Below are 14524 nucleotides of genomic sequence, written 5' to 3'. Positions count from 1 at the left end.
GTCCCAGATCAGGGTGGGGGTCCCGCGTGGGGTGCCTGGCCAGCCTGAGTGAGGGGCTGATGGCTGTTTGCAGGCTGGTCAAGCCCCCCGCAGTGGGGACCCTCACCCCATGGAGGTTTGGCCAGTCTGGGTGAGGGGCTGATGGCTGTTTGCAGGCTGGCCACACCCACTTTAGGGTGGGGTCCCACTGGGGTGCCTGGCCAGTCTGGGTGAGGGGCTGAGGGCCGTTTTCAGGCTGGCCAAGCCCGCCTGCGACAGAAGCTCCCAGCCTCTCCTTTTTTTCTTTTTCTTTTTTTATTCTGGGATTTATTTACCTTCTATAATTGAAACTTTGTAAACTTGAGAGGAGCTCAGAGCCAGCCAGGGTGGGCGGGAGGGAAGCCTCCTGCTCGCTCCAGCTCCATGGCTACGGCCAGCTGAAAGCTGGTATCTGGGGTTTATTTATCTTCTATAATTGAAACTTTGTTGCTTTGAGTGGAGCTCAGAGCCGCCACGGCAAAGCAGGAAGCTTGGCTTCCTCCATCATTGGGGCAACCAAGCCTCCTGCTTGCTCCAGCTCTGTGGCTGCCAGCGGCATCTTGGTTGGGTTAATTTGCATATAGTCGCTCTGATTGGCTGGTGGGCGTGGCTTAAGGCGTAGCAAAGGTATGGTCAATTTGCATGTTTGTCTTTTATTAGTGTAGATAAGTAACTCTTATATTGAAATACATGACATAATCCCATCAGCCCTATTTGCTCTTCTTCTATTAAAAAAAAAATACAGTATCATATAAAGTTTATATAGGTTATATGTTTAGAATATTGTACAGATTGATATAAAGTTATTTAATCACAGAAGAAAAAGCTATGTCAGGGGAGTGATATGGTTCATTTCATTGATTTGATTCCTAATTATTCCAAAGAGAAAACTGTGGGATGATGGAGGGTGGTTGAAGGGGAGATGTAGGCATGAGAGTAGAACATAAAGAGAAAGTAATATTGAGGCTTGAGACTAATCTGTTAAAAAATACATCTTAAGTGCATACATAATCCCATATAATTTTCTTCTGTTGGGAATTTTTTAAAGTTTGTAAATATCTTTTACTTTTAAACATGCTTAATATCTCATTATAACAAACTACAATTTAATAACAATTCAAATTGCAAAAACGAAATCATATACTTTATGGTAAAGAAATAAAAGCCAGCCCAGCCAGTGTGGCTCAGTGGTTGAGAGTCCATCCATGCACCAAGAGGCCACCAGTTCAATTCCCAGTTAGGGCACATGTCCAGGGTTTCGTACTCAATCCCTGGTGAGGGGCATGCAAGAGGCAGCTGTTCTATGTTTCTCTCTCATTGATGTTTCTATTTCTTTCTTCCTCTCCCTTCCTCTCCCTCTAAAAATCAATAAAAGTATTTTTTTAAAAGAAATATAAGCAGAAAATCTTTAAAAGGAAATCTTGTATTGGTCCTCTAAATGCTACACTCACTATACTACTATTGACAACAGAAGACAAAATAGGTATCTCAGCTGAAAAGTACCAAAGGGCCAGTATAATAGTAACATTTTTGGTTTCAGAGTTGTTCAAAATCTTAGTTTTGTTTTCATTTTTAGAAAATAAATTTATTTACATACTTATATTTACTCTTATGATTATAAATGGAGACTCTTATTTTTTATAAATGTGCTAAAATATGATTTACCATTTAATTAAACCAAGAGATTTACTAAATGCAGTTTTTACTGAATCAAAAATAACAATTAAAATGGTAATGGTTCACTCCTGGGGGTCGACAACAACAAAAAAAAGACATTGTGCCCTAACCGGTTTGGCTCAGTGGATAGAGCGTCGGCCTGTGGACTGAGGGGTCCCGGGTTCGATTCTGGTCAAGGGCATGTACCTTGGTTGCGGGCATGTCCCCAGTGGGGGGTGTGCAGGAGGCAGCTGATCCATGTTTCTCTCTCATCGATGTTTCTGGCTCTCTATCCCTCTCCCTTCCTCTCTGTAAAAAATCAATAAAATATATATATTTTTTTAAAAGACATTGTAAAAGATACATAAAAATATTCCAGCATGTCTCATAAAACTGTTTAATTTATAGCATTAACCCCTTAAGTATGGTAAATACCTCACTATTCTCTTACAGATATTATCATTCCTTTCAAAGAATCTATTTTTTTATTTTATCAGCATTGAGATTCTATTTACATAATGAAGAGCAATGGAGAACACACAGCTCAATCACTATCCTGAGAAACTAAATATTCTAATGATTTTAATATACACATTACCAATTTGTAGCCTATAATTTGAAGAATGTGAATGGTGAGATGTCTAAATAAAGTACCAGAGACAAAAAACAACAACAAAAAACTGCTTCATATTCAAAGGCACAACGTGAATTTAGATCAGCTGGACTCACTGCTCTATATTTCAGGAGACAGAGGTTAATAAGTGACCTTGGGATCCTTGCTCTACAGATGTCTCAAGGGTCTATTTCTTTATTGAAAGTACCTCTACTTTTGATAAATATCTATGCTACTACATAAGTGATATCTTTGCCCATATAAGACTCTACTTGAAGCTTTTTTGATACTTAAGACTGTATATATTACAATGAAAAAATTTAAGAACATGCAACATGCACAAAGGGTCAAGATATACTCCTTCCCTTCTGATGCACTGCACAAGAAGGTTAAGAAACTACTATCACACACTCTAAGTTTGGGACATATTTTCAAGAGATTTTAAATGAGAAATTCAACAAACCTTAAACATTAAACTTTCCATTATTTCAGATCACGAAAAGATTTTTTAACTAATTTGTAATACACAATATATATACTCCACAAACAACTATGTACAGATATATGCCATATCAATTCCCTTACTATTTTCAATAAAAATGTATGATTCACCCTGGCCAGTGTTGCTCCATGATTAGAACACTAGCACTTGCACCAAAGGGTCATAGTTTCAATTCCCACACAAGGGCTGATATCTAGGTTGCAGGTTCAATCCCCGCCCAGGTCAGGGGCACATGTGGGAGGGGACTAATCAATGTGTCTCTCTTACATCAATGTTTCTCTTTCTTTCTCTTTCCCCCTCCCTCCTTTCCAGTCTCTCTAAAAAAATAAAAATAAAAATAAATGTATGTTTATTCTTGTCATAAAAATCTGATTTGGGGTATTTTAAAAGTTCAAACATATTAAGCTATGCTTTGCTTTGGCACTAGCTCCCCCTCCAGACCAACCTACTAATAAACTGCACTTTGAAAAAAATAAACAAGGAACACACGTTTTTCCAAACCACTAGCAAATTTCAAAATTCACCACATTTAAATACATTCCAATTCCTTAAAATAAGTAGTTAAAATTTGTATCCAAACATTTCAGAATATAATCAGAATTATTTTTTCAATCCTATACATCTCAAGCAGAACTGACTTGTAGGAAAACAACTTCAAGTGACTCTTAAAATTTAAGAAGATCCTAAAATAAATCTATGTAGTGGTAGGTTTTATGGAAATTATTTGAACCACTATCCCAATAAACCACAATATATTCTTCATGTGAGATCAATACTTGATCAAAGATACATTTTAGCATGTTTCTGCAGTCTATGCAAGTTTCATTCCAGCTGTTCAGCTCTTCAATTCAAGTAGAATTCTCAATTTATAATGCAGCAAAAAGAAAATCCATGCTTCCAAACTACCCTTCTATTTTCCTTCTACTCATTTCTAACTCCCTACATTTTTAAATACTAAACTATAAAATCACAATTCAAATGTTTGAATTCCCACCTATTCTTACTATTGTATTTATAAATCAAGTAACCAAGACTTTCTATACACATTTTATAGTGTATTTCACAAGGCTAGCAACTTACAGGGCCTTGTTATTTTGGCATAACATGTTAGGTTGTTTTTAACTTGAAGGGAGAATACAACTTACACCATTATTTCAGTGTAGCACTGTGGTGCTTAAATAATTTCTCTCCTAAAAAGATTTCTATATGATGCACCCTTTAAAAGAATTATGCATAAAAACATAAAATTTAAGTTAAGAAAATAAAAATGCACTTAACCCCAGAATAACAAGGAAAATAAAAAACTAGTATAATGAAACCTTTCCTACAGTTTCTAAAGAGAGCCAAGCCAAAGTTCAGTCAATTACCTGTGATAAGTTTAAAATGCAGGAAGTAGATTGACACCTCTCCCTGCCTTTATCCAAGGCCTCAATCAAAAAGCTAATATGGAGACGGAGAGCTGCTCTTGCCACCACCAACATGGAGACTTTGTACTGACCCCCATTCTTAGTGCTGGAATGACCAACCTGAAGCTGAAGAAGCCATCCTGTATGCACATGTCCTCGGCCATGACAATGTACACTCTAGTGGTAGTGTCTGACTTCCTCATCAGCAGAGAAATAATTTATTATGTTATCGTTGAACTGCTGAGTGTTGGCTCTATGACTGAGGAACATGGCATTAGAGACCAGTAGCTTTCTTGGCCTACAGAGTAAATGGACAATATATTATGGAAGGACTCGAATCCTGTTTACAATGGGAGGGTTAGGTTTCATAAACCTAGACCAATCCAAATGCACCAAACATTCCAAAACTCAATAGATGTCTTCTTCTATTCATTGGATTCGCCTGTGTCTTATTGAGTTTCTTTTCACGGACAGAGTATTCGTGAGAATGCAACTGCCTGGCTATCTGATGGGTTAGAGTGCCTTTTGAGAAGAATTGTGGATAATGGATTTGTTCCTGTTAATGAAGTTTTAAAGACTCTATCAATCCTCTGATATGAAATATGGGGAAAAAATGAAAAGCAGCAGAAAACATAGGAAGCATATTAAAGCTCGGATTAGAATTATCTTCTTGGTATCAAACAAGACAAGCTTATCAGTGTTTTTTCCTGCCGACCTATACTGACACACCATTGATGTTAAGTCTCCGTTTTTAATTTTTAAAGAAAATATACTCCCATTTCTACAACTAAAATAAATAAATAAATAAATAAGCGAGCTAATATATGGCAAAACGCTAAAAGCTCACCAGGGATGACTAACCACGACCCTGTCATTGAACTTTAGAGATGCACTGCGTCCCTGGCGTCCCGTGTTCCTAAAGATTGCAGTCCCCTCTGTGAGAGAACAGGTGCCGCGACCTACCATCTATTCGCTCTCGCAGGACAAACCTCCTTTAACTAATAAAGACTCACTTCACCTCCCAAGTAAGTTTAGATACTCAAAAGCCACCAGCTCACCATTTCCACATCAAGGGGGTGGAGGGTGCAGGGGCGCTCGTGCCCTTAAGTGCCCGGGCACTGCCCCCTCGCTGGGAGTGGGTCAGTGTGCAGGTCCCCTCACTCCCAGGTTTCTAGCCCAGGAACCCCTCTCACAAGCCCGTGAGGCACAGGCATCCTCCTCCTCGCAGTCGGTGACTACAGGGACAGAGCTGCTGGCGAAAGGGCAGGTAGGTGTGCAGAAGAGGGACACCTCCTCCCCCGCCCCCCATCTCTCCTCCTCTCCTCGGCTCGAGCCCTGCCGGACCCAAGGATGCGCGACCGGACCGGGCGGCGGGCGCCCCTCACCCCCTGACCGCGCTCTCCCCGACGCGCCAGGGCACCCGCCGGAGCGTCCCGGGAGACTCCCCTCCCCACTTTTCCCGGAGCAGCTGGGAGAAGCAGCAGCACTTGCAGCAACAGGCCCGGGGATCGCCTGGAGGAGAAGGAGTCGCGACAGCCTCCAGGCACATCCCCGGAGACTCGTCGGATCCCGCGCTTGCCCAGCCTCAGACCCCGAGAGCGCGCGGGAGCCCGGCCCCCAGACGCCCCCTTACCCGAGGCGGGAGCAGAGGCGGTCTCCGCTGTTCCCGGGTCGCCGCCGCCACAGCCGCAGCCGCAGCTGCCCTCCGCGAGGGGAGTGGGAGAGGTGGCTGGGTGGAGGATGCTACTACCGACTGAAGGGAGAGGAAGAAACGGAAACAGGAACCACCCCGCCGCTTAACGGAGCCTCCGGCGCCAGTGACTGAGGGAGAGCGCGAGGCGGCGCGAGCTGGACAGTCGCTGACAGCGCGAGACCGAGCGCGAGCCGGGTCTCGGGCGCGCGACCCCGAGCAGCGCCGGCCCCATTCCGCGGGGAGAGGAAGGAGACGGGCGGCCTGGGGGCTGGGAGGGGGCGGCGAGGGGCGGGGGCCTGGAGCGGAGGGAACCCGACCACTCCGGTCGGCCGGCGATAACGCGCGCACGCGCCGGAGCGGCTCTGACAACGAGAGCGGGCGGGGAAACCCAGGATAGCGCAAGCGTGAGCGCGCGGAAGGGGGCGCGCGCCCCTCAGCGTTCCCGGCCCGTGGGAGAGGGCGCGCATGCGCCGGCCCCTGCCACCTACGGCGACCCAGGCATGTGCCAGGGCTTCTCCCCGCCCCCTCTTGGCTGCGCCCTTGGATCGCTCGCCGCAGCATCCTGGGGCAGGAGCGCCCCGGGCCACAGCGGGACCGGGAGAGCTCTGGCAGTGCAGCCGCTGCGCGCGCGGGTGCCGGCTCCAACGCGAGCGTAGGCCGCCCTCTACCGCTGGAAGGCCGGAGGCTGAGGGGGGCGCGAGACCAGCCGGCTTCGCATTCCCGGGAGCGCCACCTCCAGGGAATCCCGCATTTTCGACCGCTGGGACGGACTGGCCCGCGCCAGTTCAGCCGCGGCCCCAAGGAGCACCTGGTACTGGAGATTGGGAACAGACTCTCTGCCACTTGTTAGGCATGATCGCTGCTGCCCGGCTGCAGCTTGCAACGCGAACATAGGCTGGCACGCACCCACAACCGACTGGCGAAGCCCTACTTTCTCGTGTGAGCTATGTTTCCACACTCGCCGGATGTAACGATCCCCCACGAGGGCCTGAATTCGATGTCTGGCCTCTCCCCCGACCCGCGGCTGCGACTACCCTCAATGAGGCGGAAGTTTATTCAGTACGGGAAAGAGAACACGGAACGGAGGAGTGGGGGCTTTTTCTCAGGATGCTTCCTACCCGCTCGGACTCGGGAAATTCCTGCCGCCCGCGATGCAGAGCAGTGGGCCGAAGAGCTAGTTCACACCAGCCCAGACGGCGAGCTGAGACCCAGGACCTGAGCGCGCTGGCGGGGCACACAAAGTAGTCGCGAGCCGAGGCGGGGGCACGGTGGCCAATCAGAACCGCGAGCTGCGTGAGTGGAGTGCGAGCCGACCAATCAGAAGGCGAGAAGATGAGCTTCCTTTACCGAACTCTTCCCGGTGCCTCCGGACCCAGATCCCAAGCCTGAGGTGCAGTGCTGCGGAAAAGCGAAATGATGCCCTAAAACACAGAAGAATTCTTCCTCTAGACGTGGGTGTTTTGAAGTAAATGCCTTGGGTACATATCCTAGAGCAAATAGCGGCGGCCTTTTAGATGCTGAGTGTGAAAAGGATCGCAGAGAAGAGATTTAAGAGGTAGTGGACTGCCAAGACTGTTATCTGCCTCATAACGTTCATAAACATACAGTATTTACGGAGTCATTTCTAAAGGCCAGGAACTGTACTCCCAAAACACAAATAAGATACTGCTGATTCAAAGGAGAAAAAAGTTCCCTATCCCTCTGTAAACTTACCTTCTGAGGGAGGTTTGTGAGACCTTGTGACTAGTATTTATTGGCAGCCCTTTAAAATAAAAGCTCTCCACGAAGTAGTTTACAGTTATTTTTATTATGAGCTCCCTGTAAGAAGGGAACATTAAGAAAAAAGTAGAGTGACTAGTCTAAGGTCAAAAAATACACTGGCAGAGCCCGAATTGTGTCCCAGCTCAGCTTAGTCATCGTTCAACAATCATTTACTGAATGTGTGGGTACTCTCCTCCACTGAAGCCGTCTCTGCACTAAGCTTGTACTAGTAAACAGAGCAAAAATCCGCTAGAAGGGTTGCAGGCTATGGTGGTTGGAAAGGAACAGAAATTTTAGGCTTATGCCATAGCAAGATGGATTAAAGGCCAAAGTCTTATCAGTCGTGCTCTAGATAATTTTTTGAAGTCAGAAGTGAGGCAAATACTCACTTTTTAGTTTAACAGCATTTTTTGAAGTATTTTAGCAAGCATGTTTAAAGCTTACCTTGTACAATACTTCAAGATCTCCAAGTTCAAAGCTTTACATTTGCCTGAAAACATCGATTTTTTTTTTAATCTGGCCTTCATTTTTTTCTTTCCAGAAACCTAGGGATTAAAATAATTATCTTCTCAAACTCCTGCTCAAAAAGAAAAAAAAAAGAGAAATATCTACCCAAGGGATGTTTGTTCAAGATTTAGTGCATTTTTATAGTGCAGTATAATATATATTAAAATACCAAATAACTAGTGTCTCTAGCATATATTCAGAAACTAGACCTTAAGCGATTTCAGTTATGCTCTGTTGAGTTAATGTGCTTCTCAGCCTGTGATAGAACACTGTTATCAAAGCCCTTTTCAGGACATGCCTAGGATTTAGCTACCACCTCATAACTGGAAGTATTAGTTAAATAACTGACTTTTGAGAACAAACTACACATTAAGTCCCAGGCCAATAATGAATTTACAAAAAATTCACAACAGTCCTTGCTTTTAAAAAACACATTTCTCTTATTGTCTCCAGAGAGGAATGTTACTAAAACTCTGCCTTTCTCTTAACAGGTTAAATTTCTGACAGAAAGTATCCCCCAAAGGTTCTATCTACATCACTGGCCACCAGAACACATCTCTGTTAAAGTATGTTTTCTCACAAGCTCCAGTCTCTTTGTTGCTGGGCCCTCTCACTCTCTCTTCTCACCCCAGCTGTCTGTCTGTGCCTCACATCACTCCTAGTTTCAGGTATTTGCTTAAGAAAGTAGAATTGTTCCACCACTTCCTCCACCACCACCCCCTCTCACCAACTAGGCTCAAGACCTATTTTAGCTGATGCAAAAACTTATAAAGTTCTGCTCAGCGAAACACTGTGAAGAATATTCTTTATGACATTATACTGAGAACTAATAGAAACTTCTAAATACATCGTATTCTTTTACACAGCCTGCATCAAATTCTTAGTCATCAACCAGAGCTGTGCAGGTCTTGTGGGTGGAACAAGAAGGAGTCAACCATTAGACAACGGAAACTATCAAAATGAAAGGGAGTACCTGAGTAGCCATTTTATTGAGATCAAAATTAATGAACACTACCACATTTCCAAAGTTGTGAACACCCAAAGGACAGCACTGTTATTGCTACATACAAAAAGGTGTGAACTTGAGAAAATTATTTTACCCATTTGGCTCTTAGTTTTCTCATCTGTAAAATGAAGGGATTGGACTAGATAAATTTTAGTTGTTTGCCAGTCCTAAGCTATAAATCTAGCTTGCTTGACAGTAACTAACAATGAATAATGGAAAAACAGCCTATATTTTCAAATTCAATAAATGTTTTAAGCCACTTTTGAGCCATCTCCTTAAGTTGAAATTGTCTATTTACACCAAGCATGTCAAACTTAAAGGCTAACACGAGCCAAATAAACAAGGTTTAAGTGTATGTGGGCCACAAAAACACAATAGCTTCAATTTTCATAGAAACATAGGTTTATTTTGATAGAGACATGCTGAATACAAAGGGCTGAAATGAGTAATCGTTAACATAAAATAATATAACATTTTAATAAAAATTAATATTTTTTCTTGAACATTAACTTACCAGACACTGAATCACTGCACAAATTAATAAGCATAATGCAAATAAACCTATTTTTCTTGTTCTCCAAAAGCGAAATATTCCCTGTTGCACACACCAAATAAGTCAGTACAAGACTAATGACCTGGCAATTGACTGCTAAAATATCCACTGCTAGTATTAGTGGAGAGAAATGGTGCGCCTGCACATAAGGCGTGTAATGGAAATGAATGCAACATGGTTATAATAATCAGTCATTAGCGAAAGTTGTAATTCGTTATTAATAATTACGTATAACAGGATATTGTAAAAATTAAGTTATGAAATTTTTATTAAAACATTTCTTACATACCGTTATATTGGCTGGGCCACAAAAATATTCATTGTGGGCCGCATGTGGCCCACGGGCTGAGAGTTTGACATGCTTGATCTACACCCATTCATTAAACAGCCAGAGCCAATCATTCCAATCAGAAGAATAAATGATTGATTTAGAGCAGTGGTTCTCAACCTTCCTAATGCCGCGACCCTTTAATACAGTTCCTCATGTTGTGGTGACCCCCAACCATAAAATTATTTTCGTTGCTACTTCATAACTGTAATGTTGCTACTGTTATGAATCGTAATGTAAATATCTGATATGCAGGATGTATTTTCATTGTTACAAATTGAACATAATTAAAGCATAGTGATTAATCACAAAAACAATATGTAATTATATATGTGTTTTCTGATGGTCTTAGGCGACCCCTGTGAAAGGGTCGTTCGACCCCCAAAGGGGGTCTCGACCCACAGGTTAAGAACCGCTGATTTAGAGGCTGATGAAACTAGACAAACTATCCCTCCCTGTAACTTGCCTCCATGGCTGAAATTTCTCTCTTCTCCTTTGGGATCAAGTATCATATAGTTCACACTATTGATTTCTTATTCAACATCCACTCCTAAATTTTCCTTATTGAGTTGCTTGTTTTGTTTTTGTTTGTTTTTTAGGTAACTATCCAACCTCCAGCTACAAAAGGGCAACTCAATTAGCCTGAGTCAATCAGTAAATGAATTCCCTGGTATGATAGAGACTTGTAATGCTTACCCTGTCACATGTCACATTTTCACATGTACATCCCTGCCACCCCTCCCCCCTTGTTCTTGGCTGGGCCATGTAACTAGTTATAGTCACTAGTCTGTAGTGGGTTGAGGGTAGAGGCAATATGTGTTACTTCCAGGTAGAACATTTAATTGCAAGTATAAGTTATTACAGTGTTTACTCTGCCACAGCCTCAAGACCAATATTGTTGAAGATGATAAAGCTTTTGTCAGCCTAGGTGCCCAAGAAAGGATAATGTAGAACAGCCCACCTCTCACTCTCATCAAGTCAGGATGGTTGGTTTGAGTAATAAATACATCTTTGTTGTTTAAGGATTTTTTTTCTTTTCATTTTTTTTTTCTTTTTACTGCAGTATGACCTAGAAAATAAGTTAAGCTAGGGTCACAGCCGTGGGCAAACTACGGCCCGCGGGCCGGATCCGGCCCGTTTGAAATGAATAAAACTAAAAAAAAAAAGACCATACCCTTTTATGTAATGATGTTTACTTTGAATTTATATTAGTTCACACAAACACTCCATCCATGCTTTTGTTCCGGCCCTCCGGTCCAGTTTAAGAACCCATTGTGGCCCTCAAGTCAAAAAGTTTGCCCACCCCTGTCCTAGACTATTCTAATAAAAACACCAGAAAACCATTATAGTCCTGTAGTAAACTAGCCCAATCAGACAAAAGGGAAAGATTTTTAGTCCATACTTAGAGAAAAGGATTCTCTTTCCTATCAGGTATGAGCAAATCAGCCTATAACCCAGATTGCCACAAGAGTAATTGATCAAACAGAGAAAAAAACCTTGATGATATGATTGAGCTGATGGCTATATTGCTCCTAAAGGCTATTCCTCTCTAGACTTCTAATTCTGCAAACTAATAATTCAGTTTGTTTGTTTCTCCATAACATGGTAAGCAGAAATATATGTTTATCTTTGTACATCTTTAATTTCATCAGGGTTCCTAACATAAATCTAGCAGTGATGGCGAACCTTTTGAGCTTGGCATGTCAACATTTTGAAAAACCCTAACTTAACTCTGGTACCGTGTCACATATAGAAATTTTTTGGTGTTTGCAAACATAGTAAAACAAAGATTTATATTTTTGATATTTATTTTATGTATTTAAATGCCATTTAACAAAGAAAAATCAACCAAAAAAATGAGTTTGCGTGTCACCTCTGACACGCGTGTCATAGGTTCGCCATCACTGATCTAGCTCAAGAAGCACTCATAAAAATTCGATGAGTTAAAATTTAAAAAATATAAAGCTCACCCTCTTGTCTTCAGAAATAAAATATTACCTGCACTAACAAGGGGAAAAAGTAGTTTGGTTCAACCCAATCTTTTTACAGATGAAAAAACTAAAACCCAGTATAAGATTTATCAAGTTCATATGGCTTGCTATGGTAGAACTGAGGGGAAAAAAATAAAAACTGCTAATTGTTTCATCAAAAATGACCATAATTTTCCACTCAAGGTAGGAAAGTAATGAGACAGTATATTACCCTGGTAGTTAAAAACTTTGAACTTAACACAAATATAGCTTACTTACCAGCTATATGATCTTGGACAAGTTACTTAACCTCTCTAAGCTCTGGTTTTTCCATCTATAGAGGACAGTAGTCTCTAGCTCATAGAGTTGTGAGGAATAAATGACTCAACATATAAAAAAACACTTAGCATAATGCCTAACATAGTAAACATTCTATATATTGCAGCTCTATCAAATGATGTTTATTCATAGATAAATCAATATTTTTACATTAAGATTGATCCTGTTCTCCTTTATCATTCATATAATTCAGATCACTGACCTGTGTTTTTTTCATCATGTATAATTATAGGATAGCCTATACAACTGTATAGCCAGCACCCACCTTTCCTATGGGAACTCCTCCCATTTCCACACTTATATTACATTATGGCAGCAAAAGAAACCATGTTACTACTAATTGTTCCTTGGCCCAGCTAATTGGTCAAGAGCAGAACACCTGACCCAAGAGGTGCCATTCCTCCAAGATTTTTAGATTTTGGAAGAGAAGAGAGGTCATCTCAAGCCTCACCTAGATATAAAATATGGGAGATGTCACTGGACATGTTTTTTGCCAAGTGGAAATACACATTGAGAGAATAAAGTCAATGGACAGAGGGAAACAGAAAAGGTGAAGAATATGTCTTTATTATACCTACTGGAATTCTCAGTTCCAGGTTTTCTTGACCATTGACAAGTCTCTGTCTTTCTTTCTGCTTTGGCTTGTCTCTTCCAAGGGTTTCTCCCATATCCTTCCAATATTACTCCCCAATAATTCCTGATGGCTTTATTTGAGGTGCAATTAATGCAATGATATGTTTTATTATCTATATATATAAAAGGCTAGTATACTAAGTGTCCAACCATCCGGGTAATGACGTCACATAGCAATGCCACTTCCTCTCCCTACAACTAGTCTCCTTGCAGTTTCTTCAGCCCAGGAATACAACTTGCTTTATAGCCAGGTGGAAACATTTCACACTATAACCAAATGTCTGTGAAGCTTTTTCACGTGCCTCATCTCATTTGATCCTCACAGAAGTCCTGGAGTAGGTAAATAGGAGACTTGGTGAAATCCTATTTTCTTTTCATTAGCCAAAAAACGGAGATTTAGAAAGCTTAGAAACTTGACCCGACTGAAAAGAAGTAAGAAATGGTGGATCTTGAAAATGACTTCAGGTTTTCTCACTGCGCAAAATATAGTCAAACACTGCTGCAGTTAAATATTTTACCCTTTGTTCTCCCTGCATGATCTACAATAATAATCTGCTTCATGTTGGTATTTACTGCTGTGTTGCTGACAATTACCTGAAAGAGAAGTTGAGGTGCTTCACTGGGCTGGAAAAAGGTTCGCTAAATCAGAACAGGTCTAATTAAGCAAGTTTATTCTATAATATAAAAGGCTAAGTTGACTTGCGTATGCGCGATACATATAAAGCTCTCACTGGTGCCAGTTGCACACATGTTTCCATCTGTCATTGTCGATCATGAATTTGGTTGACACTTCTATTATAGAGAAAGGGCGAATAGCAATATTAAAATATTTCTTCCTATCACTTCTTGGCCTTTTGGCTAAGATCAAGTGTAGTAAAATATTTCTTTCAATTAATATCCTTTCAATGTGCATGAATTTGTGCACTTGTCTATTAGTGTTATTATAAAGTAAACAATAAGAAGAGGGAAAATTCTTGGATCCATGATCTTTATTAACAACTTGAGTGATACCTCAAAGAATATGATAATCAAGTTTATAAAAATTAATCAAGAAATATTTATCAAATACCAACTATATGTAAAATACCTGTGACAGAAACTTCAAATTACCTACCTATATCTCTTCTTTTATTCTTCCATAATAACCAATCCCTAAGCTTTAGATGGTCCTATTACCACTCAGCTAAAATATAATACTTTCCAGTAACCTTGCATGGGTGTGGCCACTAAATTTGGGTTATTGATATCTAAGCAAAAATGTTGTGTGGGACTTCTGTTTTTAAAAAAACATCATAAAAAGGAAGGGGAGCATGGACACTGTGGCTCAGTGGTTGAGTGTGGACCTATGAACCAGGAGGTCATGGTTCAATTCCCAGTCAGGGCACATGCCCAGGTTACGGGCTCAATCCCCAGTGTGGGGTGTGCAGGAGGCAGCCGATCAATGATTCTCTCTCATCATTGATGTTTCTATCTCTCTCTCCCTCTCCCTTCCTCTCTGAAATCAATAAAAATATATCTTTTTTAAAAAGGAAGGGGATA

At 41.5% G+C, this 14524-nt stretch overlaps 1 protein-coding gene and 2 pseudogenes across 4 annotated transcripts in view; 2 read left to right on the top strand and 1 right to left on the bottom strand.

Moving 5' to 3' along the window:
• The window catches only part of FUT8 (fucosyltransferase 8), a 221624-nt gene extending 214559 nt beyond the window's left edge, over positions 1-7065 (bottom strand). For 3 of the 4 annotated variants that reach the window (XM_006090977.3, XM_023755817.1, XM_006090978.3), the window contains exon 1: positions 5829-6126. The gene's annotated coding sequence lies outside the window, so the exon portion shown is untranslated. Of the gene's footprint in view, positions 1-5828; positions 6127-7006 lie in introns of those variants that run through there. The other variant, XM_014457787.2, reaches the window with a different exon arrangement.
• Positions 4269-4712, top strand: LOC102423994 (annotated as a pseudogene).
• Positions 7066-13823: 6758 nt separating the features above from the next.
• Positions 13824-13957, top strand: LOC111826500 (annotated as a pseudogene).
• Positions 13958-14524: the final 567 nt, after the last annotated feature.

The sequence above is a fragment of the Myotis lucifugus genome, unplaced genomic scaffold, assembly GCF_000147115.1.
Source record: "Myotis lucifugus unplaced genomic scaffold, Myoluc2.0 scaffold_85, whole genome shotgun sequence".
Lineage (NCBI taxonomy): Eukaryota > Metazoa > Chordata > Mammalia > Chiroptera > Vespertilionidae > Myotis > Myotis lucifugus.
The sequence above is the reverse complement of the archived record's forward strand: the minus strand, read 5'-3'. Positions and strand labels throughout refer to the sequence as shown.